The sequence below is a fragment of the Amblyomma mixtum genome, chromosome 3 (assembly GCF_055824585.1).
Source record: "Amblyomma mixtum isolate Tamu chromosome 3, ASM5582458v1, whole genome shotgun sequence".
NCBI classification, from domain to species: Eukaryota; Metazoa; Arthropoda; class Arachnida; order Ixodida; family Ixodidae; genus Amblyomma; species Amblyomma mixtum.
The window spans coordinates 77113871-77124629 of NC_143014.1; positions in this window are offsets into that span (position 1 = coordinate 77113871).

A 10759-nucleotide genomic window follows, 5' to 3' on the forward strand; every position below is an offset into this window, starting at 1 on the left:
TCCAGGCACGGTGGTTTTGCAGTCCCCGAGGCATTCGTTAGTTGAAGCGAGCATTGGTTTCGTATGTACAAGGTCGTCCACCCTTAACACGCGAGTGCGTGGCCTCACTCTGGAGGGCCACTGCGTCCTTCACGGCCGCTCATCGCAGCCAAGTAGCGCAGGAGAAGTTGGACCTGAACGTGGTGCTTCACGTCATCTACCACTTCGCTTCGACGCGCGGCCGTGTCGTGCGCAGTGGCCCTCCAGAGTGGGGCCACGCACTCGCGTGTTCGTACAAGTTGACGACCCTGTACATTCCAGACGAAGGGCAGGTGTTAGGCAATAGGTGAATATTGCCCACGTACTAACTAGTAAATTGCATGGGGATTTTTTGAAATGTTGAAGATGCTCTGCCTCGTTCGAAGTTCCCTGGAATCGTTTACCTTGCTACGATTAATTCGGTCTACATCGGGGAGACAGCTAGAAACATACCCAGGCATCTGAAAGCGTCGCAGTGATGTCGGCAGGGATCGAACAGTTGCTGTGGCAGAACATGCACAACCAGGGCATGAAATTGCTTGGGAGAATGTGGAAATATTTGCCACTGAAAGAAATTTGTAAGTGTGGCTGCACCTGGAGTCCTTTATAATATAGATGATGCTTAAGACAGTCATCAGAACAAAGGGAAACCTTCACCAGGCATATGCAAAGTCATTGCCCTGATTAGTTAAGGAGCTGCCTTTTCATGACCGGTCCTTCATTTTGAACGAGCAACCTGTTAGGGTTCTGCAATGTCAATCAACATGTTCGACATGGTCAGTGACCAAAGTTTCATTCTACTATTAAGGCAAAATGGAAACTTCACGACGTGTGCCCTATGCACCGAAGCTAACAGCAGTTGTGCCCTAAGCCCACAATATATTCCACAATTAACTTCAAAAAGGTGGCCAGCAGGTTCGGAATCCTCAATTGTTTTGTACCACTTCTCTCAAGCTGTCTTGCCTGAATCCACACACATTTTGTGTTAGAAATATATGGGTGGCAGAAAAGACATTCCAGACAATTGGTGTACTGCATTGGTGTTCTGTGGGAATACTTAAATCTGTCAGTAGGTAATGCTAGATGGCGTGGCAATGGAGTATACCCAACCCCCCCTTTAAGACACATTCATTTACCTATGAGATTGAACGTCTTTTAAGAAATTAGGGTACCGGTTAATAGCATAGACATGATGGCACGTGAACAACTTTCATAACTGGCTTGTCTTTTGAATTTCTTATTTAATTGCAGTATTGCTTGGCATTGAAGCCATACTGTGTACTGTATGGCTGTACTGTGTACTGTGTATTTCCTGTGTACAGTGCTTCAGCCAGGAAATAAATTGATTGGTTGCAGCTCTTTTCCCATGTTTTCCTTCCTTGTTTGTGTGCTTAAACTACTCAAACTGATATGCTTTCTTCAATTCTAAGTCAACTTTCTCAATAATAACTCACCTTGTAAGCAATGCATATAAGCAGAAGTAATTCACAAGGCACATTTCACTTGGCCGTAAGTGTCACAAGGACTCAAAATAGGCAACTTTGTATTGGTTAGCAGCAAGGAAAACCCTTTTTTCGTTGTAATAAATCTTGCTACTGTGTAGATATTTCTGTATGTTAGTTGCTGTTGAAATGAGGTCCTCGACGTGAGCACGGTCGGCCGCAATTTCATGGCACTTTGTGCACTGCTAACTTCGTGCTTCTGCTAACAAGGTTTGTTGAAGTGCTGTTCAAAGAGCTGGGATCATGTATTGTTGGCACCAGCTTAGCGAGAACCACTGGAACCTTGCAGGAGCATGATGAGTCCTTCAACTGGGGTTATTTGATCTTGCAGTTTAGTGATCATTTTAATGTTGCATAGTTGTAATTCAGCTCTTGCTGTCTTATTAATATGAGTGGTAGACAACTTTGACCATGCCCCGAAATCTCAACTTTACAATCCAGAGGTATGGACACGTTATACAAAAAAAAGAGTTTCAAATTGTGCTTCTAGGTATTGCATGTTTCGAGAAAATTTTTTACCAGTTTTAGCATTGGCAGAGCAGCAAAGGCGGGTATTAAATTTGAATCAAAATAGTTATTTTACCACACATTCTAAAATTGTCTGCAATTCTTGTTAAAATTTGGGAGTGATATTTGGATGGCAAGATGTTTTTAACATTTCAAATGCCCTTTTCTTGGCGCCAAATTTGTCACAACAATATTGATATTTCTTTTGCTTTACTATAAATTTTTCTTTCTTTTTACCATTCAGTTTCAACACTACAGACAGTCTTGTTTTCTGTTTTACAGCATCTATTTCTTTCCTCTGGTGCACTGATTTTCAGCTTTTCACGAGCACTACAATGAGCCCTATATTTCATCACGTAATGACCACATGTTTAAAGTCTGTGTTCTTGCATGTCATATATTCATTTTTTCCACACACCAGTAACGACTGGAACCACTTTTTTGCCTTTGCCACTGCGATCGTCAATAACATCGCCTTCAAGAAAGCTGCAACTGATTTGTTCTGTTAATAATTTGTTCTGTTCACCCATTTCTCTAAATAATGCCCTTGAGCCTTGAGAGTGGATAAGTAAGGTGATGGAACGAAATATTTTAACGCATAATTTCTTTAAATTGAAATTGGATTTTCTTTTCATGCAAAGAGGGAGCAGCCACAAAAAGCTACTGCTGTCAGTGGCTTGACAAGGTGACCCAACAGGTGATGGCAAATGCAGTGTATATACCGAAACACTGAATGAAAAACATGGGCAAGCCGCCATGGTGACTTAGGGGTTGTGGTTGTCAGCTGCTGACCTGAAAGATGCGGGCCTGATCCCGGTCTTGTTGGCCTCAATTCAATGAAGGTGCAATGCTAGAGGCCTTTTGTGCTGTGCGATGTCGGTGCACGTTAAAGAACCCCAGGTGGTCGAAATTATCCACAGCCCGCCACTACGGTGTCCCTCATAGCCTTAGTCGCTCTGGGACGTACGATAAACCGCATAAAGCCAAACCATAGACAAGCATGGGCTCATTCTACTTGGTCATAAACTGCACACACATACTCATTACAGCATATTGAACAGCAGAACAAAAGCAAGTGGTCAACTGTCCTATATACAGTACAAAAAAGAAGTACGTGTATGAGCAGCATTATTTAAAGACGTCGGGTGAAGCAACAAATCATCCATTTATTTTACACAAAGGGAAGAAAGTTGATATATGGCACCCACCAAGCTAAAGAATAGACAGGCACTTCAACATACTCACCAGTAACCAAAATATATTAAGAGGAAAACGAGGTTTCAGGCAAGTTTGTTGGACACTTCAGATGTAACTGCAGCACAAACACCCACATTCAAATTAAGGAACACACGCATGCATGGATGCTGCAGCAGCTGTATGTGTGTCTGAGAGAGAGAGAGAAACAGATTTATTATGATGCAACATGAAGCGCTGTGGATATCTTGTGCCAGTGTCACCAAAGCCATCTGGTCCATATCAGCTTGTCCGATGCTATGGGTAATGCTGTAATTGAAAGGCAATGGGGTTCAGCTTAAGTTAAGGACAGCGCAGCGAGCTATGGAAAGAAAAATGACAGGTGTAACATGAAGGGATCGGAAGAGGGCGGAGCGGGTGAGGTTACAAACGCGGGTTAATGACATCCTAGTCGAAATCAAGAGGAAGAAATGGGCTTGGGCAGGGCATGTAATGCGAAGGCAAGATAACCGTTGCTCTTTAAGGGTAACAGAGTGCATTCCAAGAGAAGGCAAACAGATAGCAGGGGACAGCACAAAGTTAGTTTGGCGGATGAGATTAAGAAGTTTGTGGGGATACGGTAGCTGCAATTGGCAATGGACAGGGATAATTGGAGAGACATGGGAGAGGCCTGTGTCCTGCAGTGGGCGAAGTCAGGCTGATGATGATGATGGGGCAGGAAAAGAGGGCACGTTCCAGATCAGCATAGGGATGATAGCAAATGGGGCGTGCAGGGGAAGCTCTGAGACGGTAGACAAAAAAATTGCCAGGGGTGAGGGGTGTATCTTAAGAGGATGCACTGAAGAGAACGAAGTTGGGGAGTGGTGAGAGGTTTGTCAGGAACAGGAAGGCTGCAAAAGAGATCCTCTCATGTTGTCACAAGAAGATTATTTTCTGCCCTGATGCGAATGTGAGTGCTTGTGCTGCAGTTGCATCTGAAGTATTTTATAAGCATTTCTTAGACATAGAGTCGTTTTAATGCTTACAAAGCATTATCATCATTGTTACTGTTACTATTAATTAAACAAAAAACCCTGCAAAGGTGTCGCAGATTAACCCCCTTCATGGAAGAAATAAGGTGTCTCAATGCACTGATGGTTTGCTGAATAATCCATCATAAAAAGCTGATAATTTCAATCAATATTTCAGGCTTGCAAAAAGAATGGCAGTAACACAACACAACACCACTTGCGCACTAAAAAAAACTTTCACCTGCTTCAACATACATTGTGAGGCTCTCAAATGGGGATCTGGCCAGGTTAGTGCACTTTTCGGCGAAATATACCCACTTCATTGCTACCATGGTATCATCATGCTCTTGCAAACGTTCCGTTCTTTTTGACTGAACAGTCTCAGGAAAATTCTGTCATGATTTGATAAGCTTTGATATAGGCCACTATTAAAGGAAAGGCAAAAAAATGCATTGAGAACTACTTACCAATTTACCTGTTATTGACTCCATCCCAAATACTAGAAAAATTCCTATTTGAATGCATGACAAGATTTTTTAACATTCTCTATTTTTTTTTTGATCATCAGGAAGGCAATATTACAATAAGGGGCATTGCATTAATTCTTGACAAATTTGCAGCTGAGCTGTATTCGTCATTTGACAAATTGTTTAGCTGCGCTTTTTTTCTCAGTGTTCAGAAAATCTTCGATGTGACGAAACATAGGATTTTACCAAGCAAACTGTACCTGCTTGGCTTTAGAGCTCCCTTTTTCGCTATCCTTGAGAATTTTTTGTATAGTCGTTCATTATTAAATTAAATAACCAAACTGAACCTGGTGATAAACTGCCAATATATAGAGGCTGGTAAACTGCTGGATTCTATTTTATCTTCCATACTCTTTAAAAAAATTTAATCACTTCAGCTCGATAACTTCAGTTGCTTGGTCTTCCAGTGCATGGACAGCACAGTTTTGCTCACAGATCAAGTACACTTTGAGTCAGCAATGCATTAGTTGCAGGAAAACAAATTATATGCTTAAATCATTTTCTGACAATGGAATTTCAGTTAACGCACAAAAAAAATGATCTCTTTCGGGAATATTTCAAAGGTCAACAGATAGAGTGGTATTTTACTTAACCGTGGTTCTCTCTCCTGCAGCTGAAATTCAATGGAATATGTGTACTGAATCAAATATTCTAGCATATTCTCTTATACTATAGTGGTAGCTTAGCTTATTATGGTATGTTTGTGTCACATTACGGAAGATTCTGTGGTTGCTCTTTAATGTGAAATCCTTGACTCTAGTATCCATGAGAAAAAAAAGATATTAGAACTAAGATATGATACATGTTTCCCATGTGGGCAATATAGCTTGAAGAATGTTTCAAATGTGTTTTGAATAGCTGTCTTATGTCACCAAGTGTTCGCATATTCCTGTTTCTAGGTCTTTCCAGTCTTTTTTACAAACAGACATTACTCATCACCATTTTTAGATATGAAACTTTTCAACAAAATTCACTTCCCATCGAAAGTTGCGGAACCACAAAATTTAGCTAGGTACAGGAAGGCAGCACACTGGCATATATGTACCTGACAGCTTTGGTGGATCACACAAAGAGCTCTTTACTGTACCATCTGTGCACAACCTAAGGGGCAGCTGAAGCTGCTGTATTATTCTTCAGTGTTTTGCTGCATTACCATGTGCAGTTTTCTGGCAGTGAAAAAGATGTGTGTGTGTGTGCGTGCAAGTTAAATGAAAGTGCCTTTCCAAGATGGCATCTTGGGAAAGAACATAAATAAGGTGAGGCTGACAATGTATAATCACGGCACAATAGAATCTATGTCATAAAAAGCAATTCTACTTTATAGCACACTTCTTGCAAAATCACACTCTCATTATTGATACACTAGGATCAGTATGACTAACATTTCAAAAAGAAAAAAAATTAATCTGTATTTGTTGTACCTGTAATAATTGTTTCTTGTAGCTTTTGCTTGTTTTGATTCTTTTGCTTCCGGTAGGAGTAATTGCACAGTTTGCCCTTATGTATCTACAATTGTCAGGCTGTTTGTAATCTTTAATTTAATATTGTGTGAATGGAAGAAAAACAGCTAAGAGGTCTGTTACACTGTCAGGCATTCATTCATGCCTTTTCAAAAATCTGTGGGCAGAATGAGTGCAGTACATTTTATTTGTTCTGATCAGTAAATAACCTGATTTGAAACTTTGCAAGGATTGTTCTAAACATATTGATTTATGAATGATTGAGTGATTTATACTGCAATCTGGGCCTTTAAATTCTTTTACAGGGGCTGTTGGCTCTTATTGTACTGTCTGCATTATTTTTTCAGTGAGCACAGGTTCATCTGATGGTATGTTCTTCTATGCTTCACCTTTAATGGGGTAAAATGTGTGCTTTACACAATTTTCTTGCCTCAGCAGCTTTGATAACAACTAAAGTCAAGAGCTTTCAACCTGACATCTTAGCAATAAGCAAATTATTTCTACTGCTATTTAATAAGAAAAGTTCAGCTTTGTGATGACCAAGTAACCATATGACCCATGTCCCACATTGAAGTTCTAATCCCTACTGTATCTCTCTGCTTGATGAAAATGCAATCATACCTTTCAATGAAAATTAAGTGTGTCTTGTACTAATATTGCACTTACTTGAAGGAGCTTTAAACCTTTTTTTGCTACAGTCATGAAGGCAGTAGATTAGCTATAGTTCAGGTGAATATAATTTGCTTTCACTGGGCAATTGCCATCTGGATTTACATACGTGCAAGGGAAACATCCTAAACTGAGAATTTGACACAGCTGCAGCTGATATGAACTAATATCACTCAGTCTCAAGCAGAAATCTGTTGGCCACAGCTTCAAATTAAGAATCATAGCTGTTTGCTAATATATGATGCCACACCTTCTCTTGCAAAGCAGCTTCACTGTTCGAGCTGGAACCAAGTGAAACTGTGTAATCAAAACTGAAGTGTGCCTGAAATATCATTGCAAATTGTTCTAGTTAATGACATAATAAAAGCCAAATGTTTGTCCTAGTCAATAGCAGGTCAACTTCACAAGAATGGCAGATTTTGACTGGTCACCAGCTATGGAAACCACAGGGTTGTGTGTGATCTCAGCAGGGGTCAGTTGGGATTTGCCAGACTAAACTGTCTACATTTTCAGTTGATACCAGTCAAAAACCTGCAGGTATTGCAGCTGTGTTAAGGCTTCTGCTGTAATCTTTCCGTGCAAGGTGTGTCCCAGCTGGGATTAGTTCTTTTATAAGGAATTAACAGCTCTTAAAGGGATCTGCTTTTACACTGGCTGAGCTTGAAAAACAGTGGTAGGGAATGAAGTGTGTATATACTTTAGTGACTGCAGTGGGAACTGCTCGAGGAAAGAGCTGGGTATGCACTCATAGGCGTGGCTGCGAGTGCTCCTGGCCCGTGCAGTTTCGCCCATTTGGGCACCCCAAACTCAGTGCACTGCAGCCGAGAGAATCACAATTTGAGGAATCTAAAAACTGATGCGGATATTATGGTCAGCTATAATAACAGGCATTACTGTAACTGGTAAAAAGTTAAATATTATATATTAATTTACAAGCCTGCGGGTTAAATAAATATCGTAGCTGTATTTAATCTATTTAAAAAATTTCCACATTCAGTGAAACACTCTGTAGGTCATCACTTTTGGACTAATTATAGCTTGTAGAGTACTTTCTCGAAGATAAATTAGGATTGGCATATATACTTTGCAACTGAAATCTCTTACATTCAGCAGCTGAATTAATTTTTTTATTTTTTTTTGTTTCTGCAATACACACAGTAAAGTTTCACACAGGTTCTTCCGTCTTCCTTATTGCACCAGCGGTGCCCCGCCAGAGACGGGTTGGTTTCAACTCGAAGACTGAAGCTCTTCGCACCAGCGGTGCCCCGTCAGAGACGGTCTCTCGATGAATAGAGCCGCAGGGATGAAAAAGGCAATGACTGGAGATTTATATACAAATATGTACAATAGATACAAGTTAAGACACTTGAGACAAATTAACGGCACAAGACAAACAACAAAAAGGGCGGAACTGGCTAATCACTAGGGGAGGCCCCTACTCGGCGTTGCCGAAGATGCGTTGCATCTGACCTTAGCGCAGAACCCCGCTTCCGGCTCCGGGGCCCAGTTTTAAAGACTTAAAAGCCCGGCCCACATTTGGTGGCTTCCAATCATGTTAGGATGTTCACATGATTGGTTTATCGAGAGCCTGGCCAGCCCTCCAGCTTCCGTAGGGCAAAACGCCCTTTCCACAAACCCAAACGCACGGTCGTGTCAAATGAAAATAAACACAAATATACATTCGTGCTCGGTACCGCGTGTCGGGTGGACACCCGTACTTCCCGGCGCGTTCGCGAGCGGCCGCGTTCCAAGAAAGGAGACGCTCCGCTTTGAGTGCCCCCAGTCGCGTTCCGATGACCCCCGCGAACGCTACCGATACCTTACACACACTTTACTTATTTTCTTCTTCAGTGACTACTAAAAATTTCACATTTCAGTAAAAACCAGTTCAGCTGCAAATGTCGGTGCACATACTACGACGCATTTCGCTAGTGATTACTTCTCTGTTGCAAGCGATCAACCTGTGCCAGCTCGCCCCGCTACCCGTGCTTCTGGCCGAAAACCTCAACTGCAGCCATGGAATCAGCATTCTTGAATATGCATGACACCTGTGGTCATGTTGTCCAGGTGGTGATGTATGTGATTTGTGTGCATCTGGGAGAGACAATATGAAGTTAAATTTTTGGGGGGCTACATATATGCGTGTACGACCTAAAGTGAGAGTTGAGAGTGCACTCAAGTGTCCACATATAGTTGTTAAATGCACCAGAGCGTCGAATGCAACAAAACACATTGCTGCAGTTTTTCATAGGACCGCAAAAAAAAAAGGAACAGCCAGGAAACGTATCAGATGAATGTTTAGCGTGAAAAAAAAATTGTGCACTGTTGCCTGCAGTTTTTTTTATTGTTATGACGTGTGCGCCATATCCTTCTCTGGATTGTTCTGCATGAGCAAAAAAGACCAAACAACACAATTTGATGAGTGTGCTATTTTTTTATGTGATACTATGCCAACTGTAGCTCAAATGTCCATTCCGCTTCTGAGCAGCTGTCTGTGGAAGGGTTTTAGCAGCTAAGAGGGACCATGCCTAAAGCGTGCGAAGCTGCGGTACGTGTGCTCCTCTTCGCTGTTATCGCGGTGGCCGCGTTAATCCCATAGAATCATCGCCTATTGGAATCTCGAAATTGTGTATCTTAAGGTGCAGGTGACAAGAATAAAGCGGATGGCAGAAACAAAACCATCGGAGCCAACGCGCGCAACCGCATCTCGTACAGTGCTGCTTGTGCCGTCTGCCGCGGCATAGTTTCGTTTTCGCGCTTTAGGGTCGATTCGTGCTGGCATCACAGCGGTGATGTAACTGTGCCAACAGCCCAACCAAAAATCACCTATTCTGTAAGCGTGCTCGCTTTGGCGCGGGGGCTTCCCGCCAGAAGTCGTCTAACACAGCGGCGGACAAGCGCCGATAGCGTATAGTTTCGCTTTTTCTACCCGGCACTGACATTGCATACGCATTGAACGAATGCCGGAATGGTGTAAACTATCACCGCGAGGCGACTTCCGCGGCATACGATGCGGAAATGATGCAACAATTGCATTATGTAACAGATACAGGCGATCGAGTTTCAATTACGTATACATGGGCCTCGATCTGCGGCAGCTGGACTTGCTCATGAAAACGTAGCACTGGTAAAACGCAGCAACCGCGAACGTAACAGCGGGGTTCTACTCAAGGTTTGTAAAAAAAAAAAAATCAATCCTTCCACTTTTCATTGTGAGGACTATAGAAGCGCCAGCTGCGGAACAACATATAACGCGTACTTCCATCTCGTATCGATATCACCGTTTCGCTGTACCGCACGCATGCACCACGATCAGTGCTTTTAGTGGCAAAACCTATTGAGCACGACCCTTCCTCAAACACACGCACTCACGGTGAACTCTCGTTGTTTCGTGCTCGCTTTTTTAGCTCAAACTTTTGGTCAAATTCTATTCGAACTGAGGGTGCCAGGAGTGGACACGTGTGTGCGGCACGGTGGTTTTGTAGCCGCGTGCTCTCTTTGAGCAGTCTTATATGTATCTCTGTTGTAAGTAAACTTTTAATTGAGATTTGCGCCAAGACTTTTGAAGATGAAGGCAGGGACCATCACGTTTACAGCCAAATTGTGCGCGCGCCATGAAAAGGATATATATCGTTGCAACGCCAAGCGCCAATGGTCGGGCATATCTCGACGTCTAATACTTCAAACTCTTAAGGGTCTGAAAATTTGTTCAAATCATGCCGATTTGAAATTAAGAGTAAGGGGACCGAAAAATCATTCACTGGTCTTGTCATTCTTATGCGACCGCAGCACTAGCTGGCAGCATTAGCGGCGCCTCATAGATGCCACTCGATCGGCCTCGCATGTTCTAAAATAAACTGGCTCCACGCCGT